The sequence below is a fragment of the Halichoerus grypus genome, chromosome 2 (assembly GCF_964656455.1).
Source record: "Halichoerus grypus chromosome 2, mHalGry1.hap1.1, whole genome shotgun sequence".
Taxonomy (NCBI): Eukaryota; Metazoa; Chordata; class Mammalia; order Carnivora; family Phocidae; genus Halichoerus; species Halichoerus grypus.
Window position 1 is genome coordinate 176,210,165 of NC_135713.1, and position 20,843 is coordinate 176,231,007.

At 41.9% G+C, this 20,843-nt stretch overlaps 1 non-coding gene across 1 annotated transcript; it reads left to right on the top strand.

Annotated features, from left to right (window-relative positions):
• Positions 1-16,718: 16,718 nt before the first annotated feature.
• LOC118544342 (U6 spliceosomal RNA) lies at positions 16,719-16,825 on the top strand. The gene has a single exon (XR_004921532.1). It is a non-coding gene; the product is annotated as a U6 spliceosomal RNA (small nuclear RNA).
• The last annotated feature ends 4,018 nt before the right edge of the window (positions 16,826-20,843 follow it).

Here is a 20,843-nt window from a genome sequence, read left to right on the forward strand (position 1 = left end):
CGTCTCCCCAAAACTTGAGGTGTCTGGTAGGAGTGAGCACAATGAGTAAAGTCCCTAAAGGATAAGGGAGTCTTTCTGAGAGGGTGGGGTGGTAAACATTTAGTGTTTCTACCATCCAGCATCTAACATCCCTTCCTGAAATATACCGCAGTTTCACGTTGGGGGATAATATTTCTCCTCTCCACCAGCACAATTCACAGGAAGCTGACTTCCCTCCTGCTCTCACAGTGCAGTAATGTGACCTCGGCTAAGCTAATGGTAGCATGCTAACTCTCTGGTTACGGTGACCCATTGGGAGATGAGCACATGATTCAAAATAGCCCAATCAAAACCCGTAAGACTCGACTCTGAGAAAGAAACTGAGGGTTCTAGAGGGGAGTGGGGTGGGAGGATGGGTTACCCTGGTGATGGGTGTTGAGGAGGGCATGTTCTGCATGGAGCACTGGGTGTTGTGCACAAACAATGAATCATGGAACACTACATCTAAAACTAATGATGTAATGTATGGGGATTAACATAACAGTAAAAAAAAATTAAAAAAAAAAAACCCGTAAGACTCAAGTCTGGGACTTTTTCTGGAGCTCTTGGAGGAAAAGATGGTCTTTCTTCTGTAATTCGTCATCGTGGAATTGATCGCCCGTGGCTGCCAGAGATGACTGGCAGCTGCAGAACAGAACTAAGTCAGGAAGTAGAGCTGAGGACTGGATCCCAGTGTTTTGTAGTTTAATGCCTGAAGTAAGCTGTGCCTGGACTTTCTGGCTTAGCTCACTCAGTAATTTTTTTTTTTTTAATTTTTGCCTAGATTAGCTTGAATTGGGTTTTCTCACATCTGCATCAAATACAAACAAATAGAGGCTGCAGAAAATTGAGTGCTTTAGCAAGATTGGGGGTTTGGCTGGAGATTCCTGGGACTGGTGGAAGCACTTGGCCTGAGGATCCCCCTGGAAAAGCCTAAAGATAACTTTATAGATCCTGATCTAGACTGAGGATCCCCATCTTCCAAGTGTTTTTTTTACTTCAACTTAATTTTGTATTTCATGATTTAAAAGTCAAAACTAAATAAAACGGTATACACAAATAGATTCCATTCCTTCCCTTGCCCCACTCCAGCTCTTCTACTTAATGGATAACAATTTTTATTGTTTTGGGTTTATTCTTCCATGTGTTTCTTCATGCAAATATAATCAAATATGAATATATTTTTTTATTCCCCCTTCTTTTGTTTCACAAAAGATAATATGCCTGACTCTGTTCTACATGCATTTTATTTCTTCAATATATGTTCATTCAAGGAGTACCCTCCTTTGAAATTCTGTCGTGCCTTTGATTATTCCTGGTTGCTTGCTTTCCACATAATATTTGAAATGGCTCATAGCCTTATTTAGCATATCCTACCACTTGTCTGCTGTTACCCTGGAGACATCTTGATTTAATACTGGAGAATCCTATTTCACCAGAATTAGAGAATTCAAATCAAGGAGCTAAAATGAGGGTCCAACTGTAAACTAAAAAAAAAAAAAAAAAAAAAAAAAATCTAAAAAGTCTTATCTGAATACTAACAGAGACTGTTGCAGGCAGTGGGGGAAGGATTGAAGGGGATGCCAAGATGTCTAATTTTTTTAGGCCAAAAAAAAAAGATTAGCAGTGACAGGTATATAAGCAGATAACCCAGAAAGAAGAGTATATATTGCCACCAACTGATCCATTATTTTGAATAGATGTCAAATTCAGTCCTCTTGGTTGGGCAAAAATCTCTGATCAAAGCAGTAACACTGACCCACATGATCTTACCATTCACAGCTATTTCACTAACCCTTTCAACAGACAGCGGCTTAAACAAGGCTTTGATAGAGGACTGACAGACTCAGAACACAGACCTTAAAACATGGGATAACTCACTTGGGACAATGTGAAAGACAACATATTCAGACTGAGTCTATAAAGTGGAAGATCTAAAATTAACCTTTCTCTAAAAAATTATATTTAGCCTTCAATATGAGAGAAAATGTCTAAAAGAATATGAATTTCAATGAAACGATGAGTTGAAAATGAAAGGCAATCTACAGATACACTTATCATTTCACCGCAGAGAGTCTCGAAAATTTACCCTGTCCCATTAGGCATTTGGCACTTGAATAAACTGAGCACAGTGCTTGGCACGCACTAGCTGCTGAATGATTTTGTGGGTGGATGAACAAATGAATGTCTTTGTGCAATGTGTTCACCATTGTTTTCCCCTAATACCAAGAGGCAAACCATCATCTGTGGATATTAACTTAATTCATTTGGGTATGTAAGCAAAGGTTTCTGAGCTGTATGTGGTAGAGAAAAACTATTTAAGAAAAGGAAATTACCATTGGATCTTACTATTTTGGTCCCTTTTTCTTTTCTTATATTGCAAAACTCTGTATTGATATATCCAGTGAGGGCCAATATTTTCTCTGGATTAGTTAGATTTCAAATGGGTTACATAAACACATTTCCATTTTTATGGTTTCATGCAGGTCTTATTTAGAAGTAAATGAGCCAGGCATTCTGTTCTTTTATCCTTTAAAAAAAAATTAGCATTTATCATTCACTTTCCTTTTGATCTTCTAAAATTCCAATTGGGGAGTTAGAACTTGAGTCATGAATTTTTTTTTTTTTTTTTTACTTTTTAGATAAATATATTTGCCATTTGTGTTTTACCAAGCTACAAACCCCAAGGAATGAATAAAAATTCGAAGCAGATGCTCACAAAGAAAATAGGCCTTATAACAATATACTGCAATAGTCTCCTCTCCAACCCCCTAACCCGTGGGACTATGTTCCAAGACCCCCCAGTGGATGCCTGAAATCGCAGATAGTACTGAACCCTATATATATATTTACCATGTTTTTCCCTGTACCTCGGAGATATTGTGGGTTCGGTTCCAGACCACCACAATAAAGGGAATATCGCAATAAAGCAAGTCAAATGAATTTTTTGGTTTCCCAGTGCATATAAAAGTTATATTTACACTATACTGTAGTCTATTAACTGTGCAATAGCATTATGTCTTAAAAAACCCAACGTATATACTTTATTATTTTTTAAATATTTTATTTATTTGAGAGAGAGAGCACAAGCCAGGGAGAGAGGCAGAGGGAGAGGGATAAGCAGACTCCCCGCTAGGTAGGGAGCCTGATGCGGGGCTCAATCCCAGGACCCTGGGATCATGACTCAAGCCGAAAGGCAGATGCTTAACCGACTGAACCACCCAGGCGCCCCCCAACATATATATTTTAATTTTAAAATATTGCTTAAAAAATGCTAGCCATCATCTGAGCTTTCAGTGAGGTAATCACAGATCACTGTAACAAATACAATAATTAAAAAGCTTGAAATATTGTGAGAACTAATAAAATGTGACACAGAGACAAAAAGTGAGCAAATGCTACTGGAAAAATGGAGCCAACAGACTTGCTCCCCACAGGGTTGCTACAAACCTTCAATTTGTAAAAAACACTGTATTTCTGAAGTGCAATAAAGTGAAGTGGAATAAAATGAGGTATGCCTATACACACATACCTATGATACAGTTTAATTTACAAATGAGGCACAGTAAGATTAACAACAGACTAATTATAAAATAGAATAATTATAACACTATGCTGTAATAAAAGTTATGTGAATGTGGTTTCTCTCTCTCTCTCTCAAAATATTGTACTATATGATGTAGGAAAGACGTTCGGATTTGAAGCCAACTGCCAGGAAAGAATTCTTGAGATGTCTTTGGTGCAAAAAGGTGATTTTATTAAAGCACGGGGACAGGACCCATGGGCAGAAAGAGGTGCACTGAGGTCCTGAGGAGTGGCCCACTATATACTTTCAAGTTGGGAGGGGGTTAGGGATAGCCTAAGTCTCAGGAATTTGGAAGCAAGGTTTCCAGGACCTTGAGGGGGCTAGTTACTGTTGGGAAAAGGTCATTTATTACCGTCTAATAAAACCTTAGTCATGAGACCCTTCAGATGTATAGCGGTGGGTCATATACTTGGGGGATGATTGCCAACACGTATCTTGGGGGGGTAGAGATGAAGGAAGTTTCCAAAGGAATTTTTATATGTTAAAGTAGACTTACAGGATTCGGGGCGGGGGTGGGGGGTCGTCAAGCTAAGATTGCCTTTTGCCCTTAGCAAAGCGTCAACCTCGAGGCAGTTTATTCCCTAGAGAAATGTCACTCTGCTTGTTTCAAGGACTTGTCAGTGGGCTGTGGGTAGCAAGGAAATTTAATAATTTTTCTTCTGCCTTTGTTTCCCACATCACTATACTTACCCTTCTTCTCCTGGTAACGTGAGATAAGATGCCTACGTGATGAGACAAAGCGTGATGAGGTGAGCGACGGAGGCGTTGTGACATAGCATTAGGCTGCTGTGGACTTTCTGAGAATCCATCAGAAGGACCATTTGCTTCCTGACCGCAGCTGACTGCGGGGAAACTGAAATGGCAGAAAGCAAAACTGCAGATAAAGGGGGACTACTGAATAGTTTCAGTAAAACATAGCCTTCATAACTAAGGGACAAAGTTTCATCTTCTCTGTCCTAAAAATGAAATAGTTGGGGGTGCCTGGGTGGCTCAGTTGTTAAGCATCTGCCTTCGGCTCAGGTTGTGATCTCAGGGTCCTGGGATTGAGTGCTCCCTGCTCAGCGGGAAGCCTGCTTCTCCCTCTCCCTCTGCTGCTCCCCCTGCTTGTGCTCTCTCTGTGTCTGTCTCTCTCTGTCAAATAAATAAATAAAATCTTTAAAAAAATAATGAAATAGTTGTTTGCTGGTCAGGTGATGTGAATCCAGATGCCGGGATCTTAGAAAACAATTATTAAACATACTTTACCCTCAAATATGTGCTATTATTAATTAAGGTATATGTTTTATGCTATTGTCAAATTTCAGTAATTTTGTTTTGGGTGCAATAAAGTGACCAAAGAACATATATTTTGGAGCTAATGCTATTTTTCTAAGAAAGCACATTTTATAAAAGCTAATTCAGCATAAACTTACTCCAGTAATAAATCCATAGACTCAAAATGTGATTTAGCTCCCAGATTTGCACTTGTAAAATAAGCCAGGTTTCAATTAAAAATCACTAGGTTATGCCTAAACATCAATTAATTTTTGCCCCAGGGCACCCACCATTTCTATATTAAGTAGCCTAATAGAAAACACTTTACTTTCAAGGTTTTATTTCTTCACTAACACACCATGTGTGAAAAATATATTCTTGGCACAATATATTATACAATGGAGTTTGGTTACTTATTTACGTATGTTTCTGACATTTACAATACCTGCATTGTCCTCAGAAGGTAATGCAGGGTATATGAGGCTATAGACTGCAAACAACAGAGAAACAAGTTGGTTCACAATTTGAATAGATTGGAATGTGTAACCAAAGAACAATGGAGACACTCTTTGTGTGTGGCTTTTTTAGAATGTAGTAAACAACTGTCTCTCAAGGATGGGTCACCAACCAAAACTTGTAACAGAACAAAATCTTAAGGAAGCTTTGCAGAAGAGAAACTAGCACATGAGATGAGTAATCCAAAGAGAAAAATAAAGGCAAATATGAAATCCACAAGAAGATTTGGCCATAAGAAACCTGGATTTATAGGGGCATCTGGGTGGCTCAGTTGTTAAGCGTCTGCTTTCAGCTCAGGTCATGATCCCAGAGTCCTGGGATCGGGCCCGCATCAGGCTCCCTGCTCGGCGGGAAGCCAGCTTCTCCTTCTCCCACTCCCCCTGCTTGTGTTCCCTCTCTCGCTGTGTCTCTCTCTATCAAATAAATAAATAAAATCTTAAAAAAAAAAAACCTGGATTTATATACATTTATATAATCCTAAATGCTTTGATTCTGCTACAATGCTGCGAGTCCACCTAAACATCAGTAGAATTAAAAACGAAAAACTGCAACAATTAGTGCAACCTTCCCTCTGTTTTTCTTCTTCTCTTCTAACCGCTAACCACCCTGTTATAGAGCTTCCACTTTATCTTTCTTTGCTCACCAAGGACCTTTGATTCACTTTTACTCTTTACAAAATTTAATTGACAATGATGCTGTTATAAATATCAAATTACTCTTCATGAAATTATCTCCTTTACAATGACTAAATGTCACCGTTATATTCTAAATCCACTTGCCTTATAAAAATGCCTTTATGGAATGAGTCATTTTTCTTTCAAGGCTTCTCAGAGCTGAGAATGTCTTATCAGTCATAATTTTTAAAAATAGTATCAGGGCACGTATCTTCTAGGTTTCAAATCATTTTATTGGGCAGTTGAGGCTAATACATTTGTGACTCTGTTGTATTTCTGTCAGGGCTGGTGTTTGCATTGGACCTGAGGCTTTACGAAGTAGTCAGTGAGGGATTAAATTTAATGTAGGTCAGGCTTTTAGCCATTGGCAATCATAATGATACATTTTCTACTATTTGCATGTTTCTATATATTTCTAGAACATCATGGTTTTGTCATTTACTTTTTAGAAATTTGCAACTCCTTCAATTACCTCAGAGAAGTGTTCTTTGAATCCTTAAAAGAAGATTAAACTGCTTACCTTTAAAAAAGAATACATGCATTTAAAAATAAATATATACATTATGCCACCTTTGGAAAAAGAAGGAACTCCGAACTAAACGCAGGAGATGTGGAAATTTCTTTGCCCTAGATTAATTTACTGAGAACAGAGGACTCTTTGTCCATGTCTGGTGACAAAAGAGAAGTTCTAAGGATCAATATTGCACAGGATTCTATCCAACAAGCCTGAATTGAGTTTCTTTTCTTTTCTTTTTTTTTTTTCTGAATGTTGTTTGCATAGTTTAGGCAAAAAAGGAAATGTCTAGAGAGGAGGGATGGGGGAAAAAATCCTATTTCTGCGATGTTAAATTCCTATATGTGCACTCTAACGATTTAAACATTACTCAACACACGTGCTAGGCAGCTCAAGTTGCTGACTGAAATAGGTCCCAAGAGATTAATAAATGTACCTACCACCTTTGGAGAACTCTAGTTATAGGTCAGCCATTTCCTCTTCCTGTCCCTGCCTCTCAATAAGTGACTTCTGTTTCACATTATCCAAGTGGCATAGTCCAACTTAAGTAAAACATCATGGTTCTTAATGAGAAGTCTCAAATGCATCTTGCCTTCATAGTTAGCTTTCAGTGAACAGCCGGGGCAAAAGAGCTGCTATTAAAAGAACTGTATTTTCTTTATAGCTGGTTCTTGCCCTGAGACTAAAGCATGTTTGGTTAAGGATACTAAGTTGAGACAGGCTCCTTCATAAAAGAAAAACAAGAAAGAAAGAAAGAAAAGAAAAGAAGAAAGATTAAGAACAGGTCCTGCGATGTTTTTATAATAATTCAAACTGAAAGCAAGTGAATGTTTCAATGTTTCACTTTTTAGGCAAAAAAAAAAGAGTATATATTTCATTCTATTTATTTTTCAAGTTATTGCCAAGAAAAGTTAGTTCTTTATATAACCCCATGTGGACTGAGCCTCAGGGGTAAAAAAAATGGATTAAGTATTAGCCTTAAGAAGGTCAATGCTACAGACTCAAGAAGAAAGGATCCAGAGGGAGCGACAAAACTCTATTGCTCAGACTTGCGGGCACTGTCCTCGAGTGGAGAGAAGTGATTTTTAGGATATGCGGTTTTTTAAAAATGGCTCTTTTGGTGGTGTTAATCTTTCATACTTTTCTTCTCTGAAACCCTGTACGACCAAATTCAATCATTATTTTTATACTCACACTTGAACAGGTATAAGTGCCCACCCCCACCGCTTTGCCTTCTCCCCACTTCCCCGAACACATGACTCCTCTCCTTTGTCTCCTTATACTACCCTCTCTTTGCTCTCTCCCTCCCTTCCTCCCGAAGATTGTATTTACCAAGCCATGTTTATAGGTTGCCTGCCATGTACCAAGCACGTCTCTCACCATAGTCTCAGGCCTTCTCCTTCCATCGACTTGTCATGGGCCAGCCCGTGTCAGAACTGCCCGGGCCTGTTCTTCTGGAATCCCTCTTGCCCTATTCATTCTTTCTCTAAAGATAAAGCAAGTAACTCTAATGCTGAGAACATGTCTAACCAGAATGAAAATGAAAACCAGCCAAAGAAAATGTCCCCATTTCCCCTTCCCTTGTTTATGAGGACATATATGATGTGGGTCTACATCTGTCTTATCTCACTTAGTTTATACAGTTCACGAAAGAAAGAGATCTGATTCCTGGCTCTACCACTTATTGTCTGGGTGATCTTGGACAAGTTTCTTAACCAGATGCCTAAAATCCTTTCTGGAACAAGGCCATGGTATAAAGAAATAAATGATCTTGCTCAAATTTAATTTCCTAATTTAGAGGAAAGATAGCTTAGAGGTTAAAAGCACAGGCTCTGCACTTAAATATCCTTGGGTGGGAGTCCGGGACTTTCCGCTGACTTGAAATAAGGCCTTAGTTTCCTCATTTATGAAATAGAGCCAATAATAATATCAACCTCATAAGGTTGTGGTGAGCGCTGAATGAGATAATGCATAGAAAGCTTTTAACACAGTGCCTGGGACTCCATAAATGTTAACTATTGGGATCACTGATGCTGTTATTTTCAATAAGGTATCATCATGACAAAACCTTGGAGGCTGTATCACAATGTTAAAAGTGAGATACCATTTTATGGAAATAATCTACTGTGAAATAATAAGAAATATATATATTGGTCTCTGCCCTTGGTTCCTGGCACAGAACTCCTAAAACTCTTGTAAATACGGGGTAGGAGAGGAATTTTTTGTTCTAACATGTAGTCTTTGACCCTGGTTCCTGACAGAGAGCTCCAAAGATCTTTGTCATTTCCTCGGTGATAGGAATATCTTTTGTTCTAATGAGGTGACTCTTGGTGGGTTTCTGGACAGTCACCAGAAAGACTAAGCCACGACTAGAGGCTTGGAAATTTTAGCCCTTCTTCTCCCCCTGACCCCCATTCTCCAATCCAGAGAAGATCCATCATGCCTATGTGATGATGCCTCCACAAAAGTCCCCAACAATACAGGGTTCAGAGAGCTTCTAGGTAATTATTTTCATATATATGTCAAAAAGATAAGATTTTTCTTTTATTTGAGAGAGAGAGTGCGTGAGTGCTTGTGAGCAGGGGGAGGGGCAAAGGGAGAGGGAGAGAAAAATCCCAAGTAGACTCCCCACTGAGCGCAGAGCCCAACTCCAGAGATACCACGACCCTGAGACCAGGACCCAAGCTGAAACCAAGTCCGATGCTTAACCGACTGAGCCACCCAGGCACCCCAAAGATAATAATTTTTTTTAACAATCTGATCAAACCAAATTATTAAGCTTGATCTCTTAATATAATCAAATATTTAGCATTTAAATTTCCAATATCTCATAAATGTCATAATTTTATTTAACGTGTTTGAATCAGGATCAAAATAAGGACCACATACTGCAATGTACCATCATGTCTTTTAAATCTCTTTAAATTTTAAATTCCCTTATCATCCCATTTTTATATTCTTTGCAATTTATTAGTTGGGTTATTTGTCCTAAAATTTCCCATAATCTGGATTTTGCTGCCTGCACCCTGTGGTGCAATTTTACCTTTTTTTTTTTTTTCAATCTGTATTTCCTGTATATTGGTAATTGGATATCAATGCTTAATCAGATTCAAGTTTGATTTTTTTTTTTTTTACCAACACTACTTTATAGGTGGTATTGAATTCTTTCACTGAGAGGCATATAATATCTGGTTGTCTTTTAGTGACATCAATAGTCATTGATGCTCAATGACTATATCCATTAGTTTGTTAAGAATTACAAAATGGGGGGCATCTGGGTGGCTCAGTTGGTTGAGCGACTGACTCTTGGTTTCAGCTCAGGTCATGATCTTGGGTTGTGAGACTGAGCCCTGCATGGGGCTCTGTGGTTAGCGTGGCGTCTGCTTGAGATCCTCTCCCTTTCCCTCTCCCTACCCACCTCTCCCATCCCCTGCACATGCTCACGTGCCCTCTCTCTCTTAAATAAATAAATAAATATCTTAAAAAGAAAAAAGAGAATTATAAAACAGTGGGGTGCCTGGGTAGTTCAGTCTTGATCTCTTGATCTCAGCTCGGGTCTCAATCTCAGAATCATGACTTCAAGCCACGCAGTGGGCTCCACGCTGGGTGTGGAGCCTACATGAAAAAAAAAGAAAGAAAAAAGAAAAGAATTACAAAATGGGGATATTTTATCTCAAAGATGCTTGTATCGTTTGTTATCTGGAAGTTCCATAAAGAGAAATTTTCTTTTACCTACCATGTGGTTACCCAAGGATACGGCTAGAATAGAAAAAGCAGAATGGCAGAAGAAATGCCTCATTCCTTTCCTTTATTTTCCAGTTTTCAAAACAATGAGTTATTAGATTACTATTTAAAATTCAAATAGGGATTTATTATGAAAAAGACACTTTAGAATGTATAGTGTATAAGCATCAGTGGTTTTTTGTTTGTTTTTTTACACCTCAATGACACGTAAAAATAAAAGGCTAGGAATTTCCAGATTGGCAGCTGTGTACAGCTCCAGAGAACATTCTGTCTACACAGGAGCACAAAGGAAGATTCTGGGAGAGCTCTGGGAAAACTGTGGAAGTGGCATATGTGAATATTTGGGGCACATTCTTGGTATGTAGATGACAGCGTATTGAAATGTTTGGGAAAAATTGGATGGGTTCATGGACAAATAAGCAAAGAAAAACACATGGCAATTTTTAATATAGGATAAATGAAGATTGTTTAAGAAAGGAGGTGTGGTTGGGAAGGCAACTTGGCTTGTCCGTCAACAGCATTTGCTTGGCCATAATAATGTAAACACTGCCTTTGGTATAACAAAAAGTGTTGATGTGCTTATGCAGGGAACATAGGAGAAAGGGAAATGGGAAAGGTGGCATGGAGAAACAAAATCATCTACCATAGTGGGGAGTCAGTAGATTGTATCTAAAATCAGTCAAGAAGTTAAATAAAATATTCTATTTAGAAAGAGGAACAAATATTAGAAAAAAACAGCTAAAAGAGTTGAAGTGATTGCCTCTGGGGAGTAGAACTGAGAGGTATAGAAGGATGTGGCAGGGGACTGATTTTTTATAGAAATCTTTAGGCAGGGGAGCCTGGGTGGTTCAGTCGGTTAAGCAGCTGCCTTTGGCTCAGGTCATGGTCCCAAGGTCCTGGGATCGAGCCCCGCGTTGGGCTCCCTGCTCAGCGGGGAACCTGCTTCTCCCTCTCCCTGCCACTCTGCCTATCTGTGCTCGCTCTCTATGTTTCTGTCAAATAAATAATCTTTAAAAAAAAATCATTAGGCAACTTTCATACTATTATATACGTGCATTCCATGTATAAAAATAGAAATGAACCTAAAAATAAAGGGTTAAGTTGTCCGTGCGATAGGAACAATATAGATAAAAGAGAGCTGCAGAGTGAAGTTTACTCTCAGGTCAGTAAAAACAACACACAGAAATGTTTCAGCTTGCATTTAATCTGTAGACAACAAAGATCTCTTTCACCCACTTGCAGTGATCTTCTACTGCCCCAAAAGACCAAGATCAATGTTTTTTTTCTCTACTTCCAGTACATTTTTTTTTTAAATGTTTTATTTATTTATTCATGAGAGTCAGAGAGAGAGAGAGGCAGAGGCAGAGGGAGAAGCAGGCTCCCCGCCTAGCAGGGAGCCCGATGCGGGACTCGATCCCAGGACCCTGGGATCATGACCTGAGCCGAAGGCAGACACTTAACCATCTGAGCCACCCAGGTGCCCATACTTCCAGTACATTTTTTTTTTTTTTAAGATTTTATTTATTTATTTGACAGAGAGAGACACAGCGAGAGAGGGAACACAAGCAGGGGGAGTGGGAGAGGGAGAAGCAGGCTTCCCGCGGAGCAGGGAGCCCGATGCGGGGCTCGATCCCAGGACCCTGGGATCATGACCTGAGCTGAAGGCAGACGCTTAACAACTGAGCCACCCAGGTGCCCCTCCAGTACATTTTTAATCATAACCACGAGCTTGTACTTCAGTCCTTCCCATGTTATCCAAAGTCACTTTTATCTTATGATCTTGTGCCTAGCCCTAAGCCTGATTTCAAGCTAAACCCTCTTCAGGAAATGGCCTATCAACTGCATTGATCTTACAGGCAGTGTATGATCAAGCCCCAGTAAAAACTCTAAAGTCTTGGGTAAACTTCCCTTGTTGGCAATGTCATGAGCATACTGTCATACATCAAACCAAGAGTCATACTGTCATACATACATGAGTGGTCAGGACTCCATGAACCAAGGCGAGAAGAGGACCAGAAGCTGTTTGGACTCTGCCCTTATGTCTCTTCCTTGATTGATTTTAATTTGTATTCTTTTTTTTTTTTTTTTTTTTTTAGATTTTATTTATTTATTTGAGAGAGAGAGAATGAGAGACAGAGAGCATGAGAGGGAGGAGGGTCAGAGGGAGAAGCAGACTCCCTGCCGAGCAGGGAGCCCGATGCGGGATTCGATCCCGGGACTCCAGGATCATGACCTGAGCCGAAGGCAGTCGCTTAACCAACTGAGCCACCCAGGCACCCTTAATTTGTATTCTTTTGTTGTAGTAAAACAGTAATCATAAGTGGGACGCCTGGGTGGCTCAGTCGGTTAAGTGTCCGCGTTCGGCTCAGGTCATGATCCCAGGGTCCTGGGATCGAGCCCCACGTCAGGCTCCCTGCTCCGCGGGAAGCCTGCTTCTCCCTCTGCCGGCCGCTCCCCCTACTTGTGCTCTCGCTCTCTGACAAATAAATAAATAAAATCTAAAAAACCAAAAAACAAACCCCAGTAATCATAAGTATAGTGCTTCCCGAGTTCTGTGTGTTGTTCTAGCAAATTATAGAATTGAGGGTGGTTATAGGAATCTCTGAATGTATAGCCAGCTAGTCTGCAGTGAGGATGGTCCTGGGAACCCACAAACAAGTAGCTGGTGTCTGAAGTGAGAGCAGTCTTGTTCACTCTGAATGTACAGTTAGGTAAACTCATTGTCGTAACTCAGCACTAGGGAGCTGCCGGGACAGGAAAGGCCACGCAGGAAGTGAAAGTCCTTGGAGGTGAGTGTCAGACCTGCTTAATTCTCTAGCCTGTGCTGTGGCCCTCTCCCCACACCTCTAACCACCAGACGGGCACCTCAGGTTCAGCATGTCTTCCCACAGCCCCACATCTCAGAGACCAGTCCTGTCCGTAGGCTGCCGGGGTTTAAGGAGCCCTGGCCCAACACTCTGGGACTCGGCACGAGCACCTGTCAGACCTGCTGCCGCAGTCAGGGTCTCATCAGAAAGAAGATGATTAGAAAGGAGTTTCCTACAAAAGAGTGGTCCCGGGCAACCACAAGGGATAGAGCAGTGACTGCCAAGAATAGCAGCCCGAGACACACACACACAAGGAGAGAAAACGGAAGAGAATTCTAGAAAGGCGGCTGCCCTGGGGCAAAGCCAGCCGGAAGCAGCCTCTCCTTTCCTCCCCCTTTATCAGCAGGGCTTTCCAGTAACACACTCAGCTGGAGCTAGGGGCGAGGGAGGCTGTGGATGCAGCCCGTGCACGTCAGCCTATGGGGTGGAGAAGACCAGAAAGCAGATCTGCAGGGATAGATGGAAGATATTCCGCACCTGGGTTCAAATCCTTTCTCTGACCTACCAGCTGCGTGATCTTTAATACGTCACGTACACTCAGTTCCTTCTTTGTTAAAACAGAGGGCTTTAGTAACCAAGGACCAAAAGGAAATAATGTACATGAAGTAGGGGGTGTAGCACCTGGGTCATAGCAAGGGCTCTGCATCCCGCAGCCGGAAGTACTTACTGGAGGATTGCTGTTCTGCCTCTGCCTTCATGCCCAGCTCTCATTCCTGGGCTTCTGACTTGCTTCTGAGACCCAGTTGCCCCCAGGATCCCATTTTGATCATCGGATCCAGGTCCTTTTTATTGTGCCAGAGACCCTGTTATTTGCTTTATCCTGCGGCCTCTAAGGAATGACACCTGGCTGCATGCTTGCAGGTAACCATGGAAACCTGCTGCCTTCATCAGGTGACTAAAGGCAAATTGGTAACAGCCTGATGACGGTGAGGGGGAGAGAGGCTGAGAACAAAGACTTTTAGGAGCCAGGTTAAGCAAAAACCATGCTCCAGACTTGGGGTTGAATATTTTGATCCCTGAGAGAGTTAGCACCTAGCTCCACACTGGGGACCCCCTCCCTCTAGCCCCTGTGCATAGAGGACAGAATGTCCTCACAGTGCAGAGGCAGCCATGGCCTGCTGACTTCCAGTGAGCTCTGCGTGCCTTGCAAACTGCAGGAGCCATTTTGATGGAAAAGCTCTCGGCTTGCATCAACTTCCTCTGAGGACTTGGTTCAGGAAACCAGGACTAGATTGGCCAGAAGCAGAATGGAACAGATCTACAATTTTAGAGAAAGGGAGTGTGTTCGTTTTTTAGGGTTGCTCTTACAAAGTACCGCAACCTGGTGGCCTCAACAGCAGACATTTATTGTCTCGCAGTTCCCGCCGCGAGAAGTCTGAGACCCAGGTGTCAGCAGCACTGATGCTTTCTAAGGACTGTAAGGAAGATTCTGTTTTGTGCCTCTCTCCTTGTTTCTGGGGTTTGCTGCCTTTGGCATTCCTTGGCTTGTAGAAGCATCACCCTGATCTCTGCCTTCACTCTCCCATGACATTCTGTGTGTGTGTTTGTGTGTCTGTGTCATATTACACATTTTTTAAAGGACACCAGTCATATTGGATTAGGGACACCCCCCCCCATAATGGCCTCATGTTAACTAATGACATCTGTAAGGACCCTATTTCCAAATAAGATCACATTCTAAGGTCCTGGAGCTTAGGACCTCAATATATGAATTTTGAATTCTGCATCCATAAAATCAGACAATTCAACCCATAATAGGGAGTACAGGGGGGAAAGTCCATCCCATGACACCTGTCTTGGTTCTTAAATATTGATCCTTCTGGAGTTTCTCACCACTGGGCTACCTTCCTATCAGCAAGCCTCTGATATTCTGGGTTGTGCTTTTTGCCCTACAACACCTGGTCTTGCCCATCTAAATGCTCCCCTTCAGAGATCTAGCTCCCTCTCACCCCTGGGTGTACATCTCCATATCTCTAATCTGCCAGTATTTTTTCTGTCTGCCTGCAAAAGTTGAGTGTTTTCTGAGGACTGGCCTCACTTCAGCGGGTGTGTTGAATCCAGGTCCCTGTTTCTTTAGCAGTGCCCCCAACTTCTGTAGGTAGTGGGGCCCAACCTCACTAAGGGAAACCAGCAATGTTTGAAGTTCACACGGAAGTGAGAACATTTAGATCCAGACAGGCAAAGTTCAGAGCCAGGGAGAAGGATGCCTAGGTAAGCAGAGTTCACGTGTACCTCAGAAGATCTAAGGGTGTTTACGACTGCCCGCTTGACTGGATGGCCCAGGCCCAAAGGCTGGATTGCAGCTGTGTGAAGGTCTGCAGATGGGTCATGCCCCAGAGGAAAGCAGGAATAATCTGGCAGTGGTTAGGAACATGAATTTTGTTCACTAGGCCTCAATTTCTGCATCCATAAAATCAGACCCATACACAAAAGTTATCTTATGGGATTTTTGTGGGGATTACATGAATAATGAATATATGGCCTTAACCCAGTGTCTGGTTAGCTATGGTGACCGTGATGGCCATTTACAGACATTTTACTGCTTCTACAAAGTTCCATGATGTTGACAACTAAGTAATTTCTAGGTGTGACAGATCAGAACTGCTGCTCCTTTCTTCTTGAAATCACATACCCACACAAAATTCCACAAACTCTTGGGAAAATGCTGACTATTCTTTGAGGTATTTCCACACAGTAGTAAAGCTGGGTGGGGACCATTGATTGAGGAAGAAGCTATCAATTTGTATCAACTTAAATATTTTAAGTAGCTTTCCTGGCATGAGCAGGGAAAGAGTAACAGGTATCTTTTTCTTCCTCTCCAGGGAAAGGAGAAATTCTGTGGGTTCCTGAGATTCCAACACTGGGCTAGAAGTAGATCCTGAGTGATAACAATGATCCTACACACTTCCTAACTTAGCTCAAAAATACCCACACGCTTTCTAACAGGGTCAGGTGCACCTGATCATTTTGAAAAGATAATTTCCTCAGATGAGAAGTGAACCACATAAGTAGTCATTATGTGCACCCCTCCTGCCCCTCCACAGTGTGATTTAATGTATTTTAGGAACTAAAGTTCAAAATGTGAGTTTCCTGGGTAGAGAAAAATAATGTCAGGAAGCACTTAGGAAGAGGCACTGCAGATTCAGTATATTCAAAGATCTGTCCTTGGCCTTCTTTTCTGTTCTCCTTGACAATGTCATTAAAATTCCAGCTTGTGATGGAGGTCAGGTCCCTGCCTGCAGCTGCAGCTTATAGTCTCTGGAGGGCTGGGTTCTCCATCTCTAGTGCCCACTGGAAGATCCACCTACAGCGTCCTCGTCAAAGCAGTAGATTGCAGAGGGACGTGATCATGTCAACTCTTCCAGCCAACCCCACCCTTCCTTCTTTGCCTGGGACCCCTTTTTCCTTCAATGCTACTATTATGCCGCTGTTCATCTAGGCTTGAAACTGCTAAGTCAGTGATTCGTAGCATTGTTTGAAGTCTCAGACACCTTTAAGATTGGATGGAAGTAATCGGCTCTCCCCAGAAAAAGAAATATATGGCTGTGCTTGCTTCGGCAGCACATATACTAAAATTGGAACGACACAGAGACAATGAGCATGGCCCCTACTCAAGGATGACACGCAAATTCATGAAGCGTTCCATATTTTTAATTCTGTGGAATGTATAATGGATAAAAGGAGTGTGCTAGGCTGAGAACATCTCCAACAAGGACATCAAAGAACAATACATGCAGCAGGATTCTGGTTATTAAAAGAAACAAGCCCAGGAAAAATAAAACAAGATGAAACCAGAGAGGGAGACAAACCATAAGAGACTCTTAATCACAGGAAACAAACTGAGGGTTCCTGGAGGGGAGGGGCGTGGGGGGGGTGGGGTAACTGGGTGATGGGCATTAAGGAAGGCATGTGATGTAATGAGCACTGGGTATTATGTAAGACTGATGAATCACTGACCTCTACCTCTGAAACTAATAATATACTATATGTTAATTAATTGAATTTAAATTAAAAAAAAGATCCCCCCAAAAAAAGAAATATATGGCTATTCACACAAATAGTGTGATTCACTATTACTCAAAATTTCAGGGGGTCTTCAGTCTCCCCTATCAAAGCAATTCTGATTCCTCTCTTTTCCTTCATAACAACACCTGCTCAAAAACCTCCCCACTGTCAGTAAAATATGTCTGCATTCCTTAGCCTGGCACATAGAGCATCCCATGATCTGACTGCAGCCCCTCTTTCTAAAATAAATGGGTTAATGCATGCACAGCACAGTGCTTGGCCCACGGTGAGCACTCTGGAAGTGTTAGCTATTATTAGTATTATATTAATTATTATTTATGATTATTATTATCCTTTGTTTCAGCCCAACCAATTTCTCACTTGTCCCTCTACTCTTGTGTGTCCTGTTTTGCTCCCTCTGTGTTTTTTTTCTTCCTGCCAGTCATGTACTCCCCATCTCCCTAAGTCCTCCAGCCTTCACAGATCACAGTTCCCTGAACTTGAGCCCCCTCCTATAGGAAATTCAACCCCTTCCTCAACATTTCTGAATTTACCCAGAGCTTTTTTACCTTCTCCCAGTTGGGGCTTTTCACCTCCTGCCCTGAACCCCTGTCCTAGCTTTTGAAGAATGATGCGACCATACTGAAGTCTATGGGATAGTGGAGGTATTTAATAGGTATGGCCAATACTGAAGGTGGTTGGCCCTTCTGGGCATGGGGAATTAGTTATTGGCCATATTTCATGACCCACAACCTGATGCCCTATTGCCAACTGCACTCTTTTCATAGAACCTCGTTGCCTCCTTACTTCTTCGAGTTCTAAGCCCCCCAAAAACTCCTGCCCTGAGCCTCTCAAAAGGAAGTCAAAATCATTTCACTCTGGAACAACCTCTTTATCCCAAGGGAGACACTAGTTTATTGGATTCTTCAGGGCAATTCAGCTGCCTCTTGACTTCTACTTTTCCTCTTCGCCCTAGACCTTGCTTTTTGTAACCAAAAGGTCCATCAATTGTTTTCCTAAAACGAAGAGGAAATCGTAGCATTTCCCATGATGTGGAAACTGTCACCATCACTTTTTTTTTTTAAGATTTTATTTATTTATTTGAGAGAGAGAGCGTGTGCACACGAGTGGGGAGGGGCAGAGGGAGAGGGAGAAAGAATCTCAAGCAGACTCTGCATTGAGCGCAGAGCCCAATTTGGGGCTCGATCCCATGACCACAAGATCATGACCTGCGCTGAAACCAAGAGTTGGACATTTAACTGACTGAGCCACCCACGCAGCCCCCCCCATCACTTTTTTTTTTTAGTAGTAACTTTCTCTTTCCAAGATCACTCTTATTCCTGCATGTCCAATTTATTCCCATCTCTCTAGGCCCAAGTATGAGGGCCAGTATGAGGTTTCCCTTTTCCACAAGGCCCTTCCTAACTTTCTCAATCAGAAATAAATCTTTTCCTGAATTTGTGGTTTTTTTTCTGTATTTGTCTTATGATACTGTCTTAGTCCATTCAGGCTGGTATAGCAAAAATACTATAGACGGGGTGGCTTAAACAACAGAATTTTATTTCTCATGGTTCTGGAGACTGGGCAGTTCAAGATCAAGCTGCCAATAAAATTAACAAGTCAGGAAAACGACAGATGTTGGCGGGGATGCAGAGAAAGGGGAACCCTCCTACACTGTTGGTGGGAATGCCAGCTGGTGCAGCCACTCTGGAAAACAGTAGGGAGGCTCCTCAAAAAGTTGAAAATAGAGCTACTGTATGACCCAGCAATTGCACTACTGGGTATTTACCCCAAAGATACAAATGTAAGGATCCAAAGGGGTACGTGCACTCCAATGTTTATAGCAGCAAAGTCCACAATAGCCAAACTATGGAAAGAGCCAAGATGTCCATCAACAGAGGAATGGATAAAGAAGATGTGGTATATATATACAATGGAATATTATGCAGCCATCAAAAAACATGAAATTTTGCCATTTGCAACGACGTGGATGGAACTAGAGGATATTATGCTGAGCAAAATAAGTCAATCAGAGAAAGACATGTATCATATGATCTCACTGATATGAGGAATTTTTAATCACAGGAAACAAACTGAGGGTTGCTGGAGTAGTGGGGGGTGGGAGGGATGGGGTGACTGGGTGATAGACACTGGGGAGGGTATGTGCTATGGTGAGCGCTGTGAATTGTGTAAGACTGTTGAATCACAGACCTGTACCCCTGAAACAAATAATACATTATATGTTAAAAAAAAAAAAAGTAGGAAGGGAAAAATGAAGGGGGGACATCAGAGGGGGAGATGAACCATGAGAGACTATGGACTCCAGGAAACAAACTGAGGGTTTTAGAGGGGAGGGGGCTGGGGGGATGGGTTAGCCTGGTGATGGCTATTAAAGAGGGCACATATTGCATGGTCACTGGGTTTTATACACAAACAATGAATCATGGGACACTATATCAAAAACTAATGATGTGGGGCGCCTGGGTGGCTCAGTCGTTAAGCGTCTGCCTTCGGCTCAGGTCATGATCCCAGGGTCCTGGGATCGAGCCCCGCATCGGGCTCCCTGCTCGGCGGGAAGCCTGCTTCTCCCTCTCCCACTCCCCCTTCTTGTGTTCCCCCTCTCGCTGTCTCTCTCTCTCTGTCAAATAAATAAATAAAATCTTAAAAAAAAAAAAAAAGAAATTTGAATGTGCTGGGTACTCCAGGTACATTTTCTCATTAATCCAGTGTGTTAGGTAATATTGTTTTCACTACACAGGTCACTATATAGAAGTCACTCAGAGAATAAGTTACAGAGCTGGGATCAAACCCAGTCCTGTCAATTTCCAGAAACCGAGTCTTTTTTGTTGCTGTTTTTTGATTATGTGAACATTACGCCTATACAACAATGAAGATTTTAAAAGAAAGCAAACACAATCTTGTAATTGGTAGATATTTTACATAAAGACTTCTTTGTACTTTTTGTAGATCTGTTCAGAAATGTTTTGCTTGGATCAACTCTAAGATCGGTTAAGAACACATAACTGTACTACATGCAGTTTTCAGTGAACTTTTCCAGATTACCGGCTATGAAATTTGATGGCATATCTCATGATTCTCTATCCTCCCCCCAGTTCATCCTTGTTTCAGAAGTCCTAGAAATGACTGGGATATAGGACAGAAATTCCTACCATTTGATTGTTGTCATGGATGCTGTGATGTGCTGCCTCCCTAGATTCCCTGCTTCAGGATGGAGGCAGTCATTCTCTCACCTGCTGGGAGAGTCAACTGATAGCTCTCAGATGAGCATTTCTCCAAGAATTGCCCTTCCTCAGCTGAAGAAAGCTGCCTTACAGCCATTTCTGATGACTGACCAATGATGGGTGGTGGTGGGAGAGAACCCAAGTGTGTAGGTGTTCAGTGAGCAGACTGTGCTAGGGAGGTGTGGGCTCCAGGTTCCAAAGAAGCTAAAGATGCCAGGACAGGTCCAACTCTGTCCCCTCGGTGGCCCCTCCAGCCGTTGCAGGCATTCCAGCCCCCCTCGCTTAGCCTTCCTCCAGACAGATACTGCACCCAGGAGTGTGGGAGCCAGGTGTGGGGTCCCCACCAAGGCTGAGAGGGAGGAAGAGGACCTCACTGACTTTAAAGAGTTAGGGAGATACTGGTCAGAACTGTTTGCCTTCACC